This window comes from Oryx dammah, unplaced genomic scaffold (assembly GCF_014754425.2).
Source record: "Oryx dammah isolate SB20612 unplaced genomic scaffold, SCBI_Odam_1.1 HiC_scaffold_3, whole genome shotgun sequence".
Lineage (NCBI taxonomy): Eukaryota > Metazoa > Chordata > Mammalia > Artiodactyla > Bovidae > Oryx > Oryx dammah.
Window position 1 is genome coordinate 62149018 of NW_024070187.1, and position 14845 is coordinate 62163862.

Sequence of the window (14845 nt, forward strand, 5' to 3'; positions counted from 1 at the left end):
TCATTTTAGCAACTTTTATAAAAAAATCAGTTGACCATGTAATTGAGGTCTATTTTTTAATTCTTATCTTTTTTCACTGATCTACTTGTCTACATTTAAGACAATTCACTACTGCTATAGTAAGTCTTGAAAGCAGGTATTATAAAGCCCTTCAAGTTAATTTTTTGCAAATTTGTCTTCTGGTTAATTCTGTACACTTCTGGCTTGACACAACTGACTCTCTTGAACTTCTCTTCTCCCTGAGTGAAGGAAAAGCATGATTTCACACTTCCTAGCAGAGGCCACAGAGTCATTCTCTGACTTGTAAATAAGAATATACATCAGGCTTGCAATCCTCCCCCATGTCACTACTTGGATAAGAGAAAACCATATCTGGTCTCTGTCATATTTCAGCAGACACATCTAAATATAATATGGCCCCAAGATTTAGATGCACAGCTTATATCTATTCTCCACTTTAACCAGTAGTTTTCACCAATATATTACAAAGGTTAGAATACTATAAAGAAGAAAGGTGAATTACATTATTCCTTTCTTTCTCCTGAAACCCCTGCAGAGTACAGCAGTACTTTCTGAGCTGGAACATAATTTTTAGAACTGTATTATAGCAAGTTTATCCTAGAAATCAACATAAAAAAGAAATAATAGCTTTTATATAAATATCATGTATTTTTTTAATGTTTTGTGGCTTCTTGCACAGTTCTACTCTAGCATTAATTGAAAATCTAAATTCAGCTAATTAGTTTTCACTAGAAACAATAGGGAACTCCTGATGAGAATGCTATAAAACTTCATTTATTTATTCATTTATTTGCATATATAGAGGAAAATGGCTTTGTTGTTAGTAAGATGAGACATCTTCAAAACATATTTAGAGTGGAGGTTAAAGTAAAAAAGCTGGATCTAACACAGTTTTTCTTCCATTCCAAATAGACTGATCCTCAATAAACAGAGTACTGAAACTCTAAAAGAGCAGCATCATCCCCTGGAATAGGGCAGATTACAACCTTCAACATAATAATATATTTCTAGACCATTTTGTCATCGTGGCACTTTTCAAATGCACAATAAGCTAGGGGAAATTAATATTCTGTAGCTACGGGAAGGAACTACCATTGAAAAAATGAAAGCCTATAAGACAGACTGAAAGATCAATGTTTTCTGAATTTCTAAAATGCTTAGGTGGGTTTGGTTATTTTTCTATTTTCTGAATCTGAATTTTCTACTCATGAAATCATCAAAATAATATATTTTTGACAGGTTATATTTCAACTTGCTGAGAATAATAAAGTGGAATAGAGACAGATAGAGATTCTGTTATACAAATCCTTGAAGGAAACAGGTCATAAGAGAAATCAAAACCTTAAGCTCCTAAGCCTAATTTTCAACAAGATGTCATGTCCATGGCCTCCTTGTCTTAAACCCATATCTTTCATTTAGGTCTATGTATGTGCTCAGTCACATCCAAATCTTTGTGACCCCATGGACTATAGCCCCTCAGGCTCCTCTGTCCATGGGATTCTCCAGGCAAGAATACTAGAGTGAGTTGCCATTTCCCTCTCCAGAAGATCTTCCTGACCCAGGGATGGAACCCATATCTCTTCAGTTCAGTTCAGTTGTTCAGTCATGTCCAACTCTGTGACCCAATGAACCGCAGCACACCAGGCCTCCCTGTCCATCACCAACTCCCGGAGTCCACCCAAACCCATTGAAGAAATGTCTATTTAATTCTTTGGCCCATTTTTTGATTGGGTCGTTTATTTTTCTGGAATTGAGCTGCATAAGTTGCTTGTATGTTTTTGAGATTAGTTGTTTGTCAGTTGCTTCATTTGCTATTATTTTCTCCCATTCAGAAGGCTGTCTTTTCACCTGCTTATAGTTTCCTTTGTTGTGCAGAAGCTTTTAATTTTAATTAGATCCCATTTGTTTATTTTTGCTTTTATTTCCAGAATTCTGGGAGGTGGATCATAGAGGATCCTGCTGTGATTTATGTCGGAGAGTGTTTTGTCTATGTTCTCCTCTAGGAATTTTATAGTTTCTGGTCTTACGTTTAGATTTTTAATCCATTTTGAGTTTATTTTTGTGAATGGTGTTAGAAAGTGTTCTAGTTTCATTCTTTTACAAGTGGTTGACCAGTTTTCCCAGGACCACTTGTTAAAGAGATTATCTTTAATCCATTGTATATTCTTGCCTCCTTTGTTGAAGATAAGGTGATCCAAAGTCTACAGGCAATAAATGCTGGAGAGGATGTGGAGAAAAGGGAACCCTCTTACACTGTTGGTGGGAATGCAAACTAGTATAGCCACTACAGAGAACAGTGTGGAGATTCCTTAAAAAACTGGAAATAGAACTGCCTTATGACCCAGAAATCCCACTGCTGGGCATACACACCATGGAAACCAGAAATGAAAGAGACACGTGTACCCCAATGTTCATTGCAGCACTGTTTATGATAGCCAGGACATGGAAGCAACCTAGATGTCCATCAGCAGACAAATGGATAAGAAAGCTGTGATACATATACACAATGGAGTATTACTCAGCCATTAAAAAGAATACATTTGAATCAGTTCTAATGAGGTGGATGAAACTGGAGCCGATTATACACAGTGAAGTAAGCCAGAAAGAAAAACACCAATACAGTATACTAACACATATATATGGAATTTAGAAAGATGGTAATGATAACCCTATATGCGAGACAGCAAAAGAGACACAGATGTACAGAACAGTTTTTTGGACTCTGTGGGAGAGGGCAAGGGTGGGATGATTTGGGAGAATGGCACCGAAACATGTATACTATCATGTAAGAAACAAATCGCTAGTCTAGTTTCAATACAGGATACAGGATGCTTGGGGCTGGTGCATGGGGATGACCCAGAGAGATGATATGAGGAGGGTGGTGGGAGGGGGGTTCAGGGTTAGGAACTTATGTACACCTGTTGTGGATTCATGTCAATGTATGGCAAAACCAATACAGTATTGTAAAGTAAAATAAATAAATAAATAAAAGAAAAGAAAATGAAAAAACAAACAAAAAAATCATTTATTATTGCCACTCTTATACTGAAAGCTGAGACATAGAATGCATCTGGTCCTATATGGTTTTCAACTGGCTTTCAATGATGTATAAGACCTAGTGAGATTACCTAGATTACCTTAATATATAACAATAATTGGGCTTCCCTGGTGGCTCAGACAGTAAAGCGTCTGCCTGCAATGCGGGAGACCCGGGTTCGATTCCTGGGTCAGGAAGATCCCCTGGAGAGGGAAATGGCAATCCACTCCAGCACTCTTGCCTGGAAAATACCATGGACGGAGAAGCCTGATAGGCTACAGTCCATGGGGTCGCAAAGAGTCGGACACGACTGAGCGACTTCACTCACAACAATAATAAATAATCCTTGTATGATCCCTGGGTTGGGAAGATTCCCTGGAGAAGGAAATGGCAACCCACTCCAGTATTCTTGCCTGGGAAATCCCAAGGACAGAGGAATGTGATAGATTAGAGTCATGGGTTCACGAAGAATCAGACACGACTGAATGACTAAACAACAATAATATTCCTTGTACAGCCCTCACAATGAGATATGTGTTGTGCTTTCCCATACATATTCTCAGTCTATCTTTAAATGGTAGAACTATGCAATGTAAGAAGGATAGAATATATGATAGGAAAAATCCTATCTTACAGACTTATACCCAGATCTTACATGTATTCACTGGGTGATTTTGAATAGGTTGATCAAACTGTTTTCTCCTCAATAGTCTCCCGCAAAGCAAATGTAAAAATACTCACCATGATGGGAAATTGCAGGATTAAATAAATTTTTACATAAAACATACTTGATTAATAACAGATCCTCAGTAAATTATGTACAGATCCAATAAGAATCTATTTAACAGGATGAATTTTAATTATCAACTTTTGTATAGGTAATTGATGTTGGAAATAGAACTAAAACCTAGATCTGATTTAAACATGAAGCCCACCTTGATTTAATGTCCAATACCATCATCCTCTCTTTATATAGTTAAGCATCTAAAATAACGCCTGACACAATTTTATTTGTTAAATGCATTTATAGAATAATGTTTCAGAAAAATGAATGATTCTGTCATATGAATTGATAAATGACATTTAAGCAAGGCAATTCCCAGAAGGGAGTCTATGATATTTTCAATACTCCCAAGCCACCTTTTAATTCATAGATGGTAACTGTTTTTGTCCATAGAAATTCTGTCAAGGAAATCATTATTATCATTTTTAAAGGCCAATTAATGTCTTCCTTGTCCATTGTCTGATGAGAAAGAGGGCATTTAGAGAGATTCCTTGAACTGGTTGACAGGACCAGGGCTTAATCTTCATTCTGCCTCTAATCAAATTTGCTGAAAGAAACTTTATTTTTGGCAGAAAGCAAAGAAGAACGAGAGCCTCTTAATAAAAGTGAAAGAGGAGAGTGAAAAAGCCAGCTTAAAACTTAACATTCAAAAAACACAGATTATGGCATCCGGTCCCATCACTTCATGGCAAATAGATGGGGAAACAGTGGAAACAGTGACAAACTTTTATTTTCTTAGGCTCCAAAATCACTGCAGAAGGTAACTGCAGCCATGAAATTAAAAGACATTTGCTTCTTGGAAGAAAAGCTATGACCAACCTAGACAGCATATTAAAAAGCAGAGACATTACTTTGCCAACAAAGGTCCATCTAGTCAAAAGTATGGTTTTCCAGTAGTCACGTAGGGATGTGAGAGCTGAACTATAAAGAAAGCCGAGTGCCCAAGAATTGATGTTTTTGAACTGTGGTATTGGAGAAAACTCATAAGAGTCCCTTGGACTGCAAGGAAATCAAACCAGTCAGTCCTGAAGGAAATCAGTCATGAATATTCACTGGAAGGACTGACACTGAAGCTGAAGCTCCAATGGTTTGGCCACCTAATGCAATGAACCGACTCATTGGAAAAGACCCTGATGCTAGGAAAGATTGAAGGTGGGAGAAGGGGATTACAGAGGATGGTTGGATGGCATCACTGACTCAATGGACATGAGTTTGAGCAAGCTCCAGGAATTGGTGATGGACAGGGAAGCCTTGCATGCTGCAGTCCATGGGGTCACAAAGAGTCGGACACAGTTGAGCAACTGAAGTGAAATGAACTGAACTTTATTTCCCAAGATCTATTTCTTTATCTGTTAAAGAGGGTTTAGACTACATTTTCACAAAAATTTGTTCCAGGTTCTTCCATATGCACATCACTAATACAAGGGGACACAGGAGGGGATGACAGCAGAGCATGAAGCTGTTCTGGCAAAATCACCCAGATCACATTCTAATCCAACATGTACATCATGTAAGTGCCCATGAGTAGTAGGAAGACAGGGAAGATATGTCAATCTGATTGTCTAACATCAGTCTTAGGTAAGACACAGATAACATAGAACAATGGTTATGTTTTTTTTTTTTTAATTTAAATTTATTTTAATTGGAGGCTAATTATTTTACAATATTGTATTGGTTTTGCCATACATCAATATGAATTCACAAGGGCATCATGGTATTGTCACATTTATAAAAAACATCATTTAATATATATATTGAATATGGTATTTACAAAAACCCATAATGTAAAAATCATTATCCCTTCTTTATGAAAAAAGAAACAGAACTCTGAGAAATTTCAAAATGTCTTAAAATAAGGGTTATAGTAAATATTTGAATTTAGTTTTTCAACTCTAAGTCTGGTATTTAGTTACTAGATCATAGCTGGCTGTTTTTAACATTAGCATGCTTCTGCACATAATATTTTTCATCTCTTTTGTTAATTTTTCCTTTAAAAAAGCAATAAAAATTTGGAGTTTATGTATTCCTGTCTATAAAACAACAGGACATACCAAAATTTTAAAAAATCAAGTAGGAAGAACATTCTATAAGGGTTAGAATGTAAGAATGGGTCCTTTACAATACTGTAAACCAACTATATTTCAATTAAAAAAACAGAATGGGTCCAGATTTGCTTCATGGTTCTACCACTTGCTGAGTCCATTGGGTCATATCACTAAACTTCTGTCTTAATAACTTCATCTGTGAAACTGAGGTCATAACTGCACTTTGATTTTGTAGGGCTGTGAAAACTAAATGTAAGTGTTTGTTATGAACTTAGTCCTATTACTAGTAATCTCTCAATAAATGGTGGTTGACATTGATATTGCTGCTGTTGTTGTCCAAATATATCCAAACTAAACGGTCTATTCCAATCTTACAGAATTTTCGCCATGACCAAATTCTTCAAAGTGCTGGTCTATGTAACCAAATTGGATACAAAATGTATAACCCAATAAATAAACAGAATTTGTTATCCCAAAAATGGTGATATATCTGAAGACAGAAAAACAGAAAAATTATATGTCTTTTTAATTTTCATACATTTTTATGACAAACTCATTTTCCTCATCTATAATGTAAAAACTAGCCCCAAAATGTCCAATTTTTTCTGACAAAAATTATTTTAAAGGGTCAATATTTTAAAGAAACATTATACTGTGAAATGTCTGTAGCTAACAATAATATATTACATACCTGAAATCTGCTCAGCTTTATGTTTGTGTTCTTCCCACAAAACAACAACAAGAATAAGAAAAATAGGAGCAGAGGAAAAGCTGGAAGTGTTCGGAATTTTATAGCTTTAATGGTGGTGATGGTTATATGGGTGTATACTTGTCTCAAACTCATCTAGTTGTATACATTAAATATGTACAAGCTTTTTGTATGTCAACCATACCTCAGTAACATGGTTTAAAAGAAGAATTCATATTACTAAATGAAGATTTGATTGATAGTGTAGAGGTTGGTGAATAAGAAGGGGTTTTGAAATTCATTGGTTGGTAGTTATATGACCCTATTTCAGGAGGAAAATTATACTTCATACAGAAATGTGTGGTGAAACTATGTAATGATTTTAAAATAATTCCAAGAATTAAAGGGGGAATTCAAAGAGAGCATCAAAACATACACACAAAAAATATAAAATTGACTAAGACTTGGAAAATCAAGTGTTATTTTAATGAACCACTAATATTTTTCTAGTCTCCACTATATATTGGTTAAAATGAGAACTCTGGTATTGTCTTCTGCTCAAAGCTTTGTGACAGAAGCATTGAACCTAGAACTGAGAGACTGCCAAATGAAACCTCCAAACCTTTTCACTAACAGTAAAATATAAATATAAAGAAACATAACTATCTTGAATCTGATAGACAACAGAGCATTATAATATACAAAAATATTTTAAGTTGTGAAACATGATTGCATTTCAATTTGTTCTATGTGTAATCATCATACCTTCTATGTAAAGGTTGAAAACTAGGAGCAAAATATATCAATTTATGTCACACACACACGCCTAACACAGAATATTGCATATTAGAAAAGTGTTTCCCACCACAATTTTGAACAAGAATCCTACAGAAAATAAGTAACCATGGATTCTATTTGAGTTTTCCAGTATAAAAACTTGATTGCACTCTTCATTTCTCCCCTAAAGACTGATTTTCATGCCCACCAAGAAAACATATCACAAAAATGATTATGTAACTATCCAAAAAGTGCCCCTTTTATATGATTCATTGACATATTTGAAAATGACCTGGATAATAGGAGTGGATTCTCTGGCGGCTCAGATGATAAAGAGTCTGCCTGCATGCTGGAGACCTGGGTTCAATCCCTGGGTTGGGAATATCCCCTGGAGAAGGAAATGGCAACCAACTCCAGTATTCTTGCCTAGAAAATCCCATGGATGGAGGAGCCTGGCAGGCTACAGTCCATGGAGTTGCAAAGAGTTGAACAGGACTGAGCGACTTCACTTTCACCTTTTTTTTTTTTTTTGGTAATAGGATATTATTACCCCAATAAAAGAAAGCTGTAAATCACTGCTGCTGCTGCTGCTGCTAAGTTGTTTCAGTCGTGTCCGAGTCTGTGCGACCCCATAGACGACAGCCCACCAGGCTCCGCCGTCCCTGGGATTCTCCAGGCAAGAACACTGAAGTGGGTTGCCATTTCCTTCTCCAATGCATGAAAATGAAAAGTGAAAGTGGGGTCCCTCAGTCGTGTCTGGCTCTTCGTGACCCCATGGACTGTAGCCTACCAGGCTTTTCCGTCCATGGGATTTTCCAGGCAAGAGTACTGGAGTGGGATGCCATCGCCTTCTCCGGTAAATCACTACTAATTCTCATAAAATAATAGTTACCAGCAGAATTGCAAGTTGGTGATGCTAGTGGTAAGGGACCTACCTGCCAAAGCAGAAGACATAAAAGATGTGAATTTGATCCTTAGGTCAGAAAGATCCCCTGGAATACTGGAGTGGGAAATGGCAACCCACACCAGTATTCCTGCCTGGAAAATTCCATGGACAGAGGAGCATAGAGGGCTATAGTCCATGGGGTCAGAGTCGGAAACAATTGAGCACTCACACACACACAAAGATATTATTGCTAAATCTTCACAGTCATCATAAAGTTGGAAGAGATCTTTTGTGGTTGTCCAATTTACACAGTGTCTTCAGGCATGTTCTCTAAATTATCCTGCATGGGTAAAATGCAAATGATCACTACTGAGACCTTATTTATTCAGAGGAATTGATTTGATTATATAAGTTTCTAGTTCAATGTTGCACAGAGATAGCAAAGACTTTTATAAATCAAGATGATCCTTAATTAACATTTAAGAAAACAGCTTGCTGTCACTTAACTATTTTATGGCATAAAACTATAATGAATAACTGCTTACTGGCTCTAACAATGTTAGGAACCAATCCTCTGCCAACCTTTTAAAAACAATAATGTATAATACTAATAAGAACATAACTATAACCTTATTAATCATCTTCCCATGGTTAGTGTATAACTGACAAATATCCATTTCTAAATCCCAGACAACATTTGTCAGTGGTGACAAAACAGTAGATGAAACTCTCTTATTTCTTTAAAACTCTAGGGAAATGACTACAATTTTAACAAAATTATAAGCAATCCTGGTGGCTTAAGTGGCAAGTTGTTTATTTTTACAGGGTTGAAATGAACTGTGAAATCATTGCAGTCTCTGTCTGGGGCTTGGTGGCTTATGTATGGTGAAGTGTAACATGGAAGAATATGTTTATAATCTCTTTTTTGTCATTTAAGATCAAGAAGAAGAACACAGGTGATTTTCTTAAGCTTCTAAGAGCATGCTGTGACCTGTTTTTATTCACCGAGCTTTAGTGAACACATGCATTCAGAAATTAGTTGATTCGTAAAGATTTTACAACATATTTTTGCGATTATTTGATGTCAATCTTGGCTTTTAATTAGAAGAAAAGCCCATGGAGAAAAAGATGATAAAGGCCTAGTGAAATTAGTATGCAGGTTTTCCTCTGATTTGTGATTCTTAGGGCTACAGGTCAAGTGTGTGTCTAAGTTAAACGTATTTTCATGTTTGCACTAAAGACCTCACTTTGAGAAAAGTCATTCATTTTTGCTTATTTAGAGTAGGAATGGAAAGAACTTATTGGAATGGCTCTGATAAGAGCTTTTAGGAATGGTTTCTCAGTGTCAACAGGAGATTTGGGCATCTGACTTTTGCAGAGAAATGCAAAGAACTGAACCTCTGCAGACCACCTGGGAACTGGAACCTCATTAGGCAGAGATGTGTTTACAGAGGGAGACACGATCAGGTTGGATCCAGTTCTGGTGCTTTTGAAAATAATACCAAGCCAAGTGAATAGTTGTAGTAGAAGGTCAAACTTTTCTATGTTTAGCCAATCTGGTTTGTGTTAATTAATAAGAAATGTTCTGTAAATACACATTCTTAATTGCAACTAAATTAAATATTCATTTGTAACATTTGCTCTAAAAAATTGATTTCTTAATGAGTATGAGATGAATAGGTTATACATTTAGTACACATGGAACTCTTTGTAAAAGGAACTTACCAAAAATAGCAGTGATAATTTTTGAACTTTATAAGGACACACAGAAGTACTCACTATGAATATGAAAGTTTTCTGATATCATTAATATCCTCCTAAAATATACATTTATAAAAATCAAGAACTCTTTTGTTATTAAATATTACATGCAGGTTGTTTAGTTGTATATGCTGATTTTGGTCAAGCTTTTTATGGGATTGAAATAGATATATACCAATCATTGTATCTGAATCATACACAGCCACTTTAAGGAAAAATTCTCTATTTCATTCTGGCCACTTTATTAGAAATTGAACAGCCAGCCATGATAATGTTTCAAAAGAAAGCATAAATAAACTGATGCCACTTCTTTGCCCAAATGAGTTTCCATCTAAAAAAGTAAGAATAAAGTATTTTCCAAGGCCAAATGAAATCTTACTAGAGAGTTTGCATAGAGTAATGTTATATTTATCCAAATGTATTCTTGGAATAGTGGTGGACTTCTTGGAATATTGGTGACTCTTTTAATAGCCTAAACCTTATCACTCCCATGATCTCAGGTCTATCCATCAGTGGATTCATTTCTGCCCATTGACATTTGTAGACGTGTGTCTTAGCTCAAGCTACTATAACAAAATACCTTAGTTTCAAATGAGTGACATCTATTTTTCATAGTTCTCTATGCTGGGGCATCTAAGACCAAGGTGCCAGAAGATTTAGTTAATTGTACGGGCTCTTTTCCTGGCTTACAGATGGATATCTTCTTGAATCCACACATGGCAGAGAGAAAACTCTGGTATCTCCTCTTCTTTTTATAAGAACACCACTCTCATCATGTGTGCTCTACCCTCTTGACTTCATCCAAGCCTAACTACATCCCAAAGGCTTCCATTTCAATATATGAATCTGATGAGACATGGTCCATAACATTCTACCCCTGACTCCTGAAATCCATGTCCTTCTCATATGAAGAATAGATTCCATTTTAACAATTTCCCAATACTTAACTCATTCCAGTATTAACTTTAAAAGTTTAAAGTCCAAAGTTTCATTGAAATACCATCTAAATCAAATATGGATGAGACTGGAGGTATGATTCATCCTGAGGGAAATTTTCTCTCCAACTGTAAACCTGTAAAACCATTCAAATTATGTGCACATACACACAACAGTTGTACAGGCATAAAAGACATTGCAACTCCAAAAGGGAGAAATGGAAATAAAGGAAGGAGTGATGGGTTCCAAGCAAGTCCAAAATGTGGCAAAACAAATATCATTCGATCTTAAGGCTGGAGAATAGTCCTCTTTGGACCAATGCTCTGCCCTCCAAGCCATAGCTACTGGGGTAGATATGTTACTCCTACAGGCTTCCTGGGTATTCTCACCCCTTTGGATCTGTGGAATAGTCTAATGCATATAGATCTCTGCAAGGGATTGGACTTCTGAAACCGAGTAAGAGGGAGCCTTTTCTGCTGCATTTATGATGGGAATGACAGTCTTGATGACCTCTGAACAGACTTCAGGGTCATTCCTGAGAGAGAATGCAGGTTCACAGCTTTTCTTCATTCCCCACCATTTTCTCTGTTTCCTTTAGTGCCAGCTGACAGAGATGATATAATTACACCTCTACTCTTGGCCTCTGCTGAAGTGGCTGGTTGAATCCCTGAGTTGAAATTGCTGTTCAACACCCTTTATCTTCTCTTCAGAATAAGTGTGGTTTTTTTTTTTTTCATGTTTTTGCAATATGGATAAGTTGAGGATGTTTTAATCTTCAAGTCTTGTTCCTTTTGACTTAGCAATTCCTTCTTTAACTCATCCGTATCCTTTACCATATTGTTACAAGTAGTAAGGAGGACACAAACCACTCTTTCAATAATTTGCTTAAAAATATCCCCCAGTACACATTATATTCACAGGTTCTACCTTTTGCAGAACAGTAGAGCATAAATGCAATTCAGCCAAGTTCTCTACCACTTTATAACAAAGATCACCTTTCCTCCAGCTTCCAAAATATGTTCTTTATTTCCATCTGAAACTTAACCAGATTGGACTTTAACATCCATATTTCTACCAACATTCTGTTTATGATAATTTTTGTACTCTCTAAGAAAAAGACTATTTCTCCAGGTCTCTCTCTGAGCCTTCAGCAAAATTGCTTTTAATATACCTATTTCTACCCACAGTCTTTTTACAACAATCTTGGCTTTTCTACCATCATGAATTTCAGGGCCCATCTGTAAAACCTCATTTAACCTTCATCAGCTCCAAATATGGTTACACTGGGAATTACAGCTTCAACATATGAATTGATGAGGAACACAAACATTCCGTATATAACACCACCCTATGTGGCCCAATACAGTAGCAGGACAAACTATTGCAATTCTTTCTTGGTACTTGGATTTCTTTTCATGGTTCCCAGGCTGTCTCTTTTCTGGAGTTGAATTGGATTGCTAAAATACACACACATGCACACACACACACATATATGTGTGCACATAGTTTTTACTTTAGAAGTTAGAGTTTTCTGTTATCTCATAAATTGCTCTTTGCCTGAAAGTGATGGGGAAAAATATTGCTCAGAATAGCACTGGATTGAAATACACAAAGAGGGAAAAATAGAAGAGAGAATAGATTAGGTATCTTCAGTCTATTCACTCCTACCTATGTCACAGACAGGAAACAAAATGGAGAAATTTTACTCAGGAGTAACAAAATTTAATTGAAACTATTCCGAGAATAACTAGGTTGCCCTTGCCTACTCACAGCCAGGAAAGTGAAGATATAGAAAACTTTATTTGAACTTAGATTCAGATAAATTTACAGTGTTTCTGTAAATAATTACAGATTAATTACAAGATAAAAATGTATTTCCTGATTTCAAATACTTTACTATAAGGTTTAACAGTATTGGGATAAGAGCAGAATGCAGAATTTGGCAAACTGTTTTCACATATAAGAACAAATAGGAGACACTATTTTAGGAAAGTCAGAGGAGAGAAAACAGTATCATAAAAACCTATGGGAAAAAAAGGAGAGAGAGAGAGAGATTCAGTTAAATGCCAAATTTCATGTGTACTCTCCATTGTTGGTTTAACTAGCTCATTCATATGTCCCTTTAAATTTCAGGGTACCCTCCTGCAAAAAGGCTGCTCTAACAGTTGAAATATGATGTGAATTCTCATATCTTTGCTTACCGTTATCCATCGTAATTGCTAGCATACTGACCTTGATAAAATCACCCACTCTGTTACTAAACATAGGTTAAATTTAATTTGATGTCTTTTGGCATTCTTAGGAATAAAATAACTTTATCTCTACATAGTATAGTTCTCTTTCCTTTTCCCATTATTTATTACTATCGATTTTTTTTTCTTACTTATATCATTGACAGTACCAAAATTTCCAAATTATACTAAACAGTAATGGTAAAGCAGAAATCATTTTTCCTAAAAATAAGGAGAATTTTTTAAAATTTTGATTTAAAATGTGTTATTAAATAAGAATCTTTCTCTAAAGTATTTATATTCAAATTTAAAATTTGAGATGAGTCATTTAGGTTATTAGTTTGGGCATATGCTAAACTGATACAATAAATTTTTGACCTAGTAATTAATATACTTCGTTATCTCATCTTTATTTGCATTCTTGGATCCAGTCCTTTTTGGTAATGTTGAAAGTGAAAGTGAAAAATTGTTAGTCCCTCAGTACTGTCCAACTCTTTGTGACCCCATGGACTATAACCTCCCAATTGCTCAGCAGGTAATGAGCAATGCAGGAGACACAGGAGACACAGGTTCGATCTCTTGAGTCAGGAAGATCCCCTGGAGGAGGAAAATGGCAACCCACTCCAGTATTCTTGCCTAAAAAATCCCATGCACAGAGAAGCTTGGTGGACTACAGTCCAAAGGGTCACAAGAGTCAACATGACTGAATGACTATGCACACATGCACATGTGTGAAACTGATAATTTTTAATTATCACCAAGTTTGGGACTAAGAAAACATTAACTTTATATGGTAATATCACATTGCTTTTGTGTCCTAGAACAGATAATGTAACTTGACCATTGTATTTTTCGTCAAATTTTCGTCACCAGTGAACTTGTGAACACCTTGTGGATTTTGATGTAGTATTTTCGTATTTTTGAAAAATTTTCCAAGAGTTATTGTCTGCTACTTTTTATAATTCTGTTATCAGTGTGGTATTCAACTTTTTCATCGAAAACAAGCAATCTCAATTAATGTATCTCATTGTAGTATTTACTAAAAATGTTTACAGCCCTAAAAAAATTGTTTGGCTTCTGTTCTCTTATTTCCTGGACCTTGTTCTCAGATTTACCAATTCCTGCATTTTGTGATGTTTTAAAAATCAGACAAGTTTTGTAATAAGAGACTTGGGTAGACTATTCTCACAAGTTTTTCCAAGCTGAGTATTCATTCCTTCAAAATAAATCATTCTGCACTTTCAGGTGGCAAGTGATCCCCAAAAACAGCACAGCATGGGAGCTCACCATATGGATTCTATAGCCAAACTTTCTAGGCATGAATCTCAGCTCTGCCACTTACCAACTGTGTGATGTTGAGCAAATTATTATACTCTGTGCTTTAGTTATCTTATCTGCAAAATCAAGATAATGCTAGTACTTACCTCATAGGGTGATGTTGAGGATCAAATGCATAGATTCACATATGGCATTTAGAGAACTGTCTGCCACAGAGTGAGGACTCAATAAAAATAAGCAATTGCATTGATTTTTGTTCTACTTGATGGCATAGCAATGATATAAAAAAATATAATGTGTCAGGGGTTATTAATCTAACTCTTTTGTGCTGCCTGTTTTATTTGCAGGTAGGAAAAATATGCAGGGATTAAACCTAAAAGAATGAACTCTCCTAGCTGTTT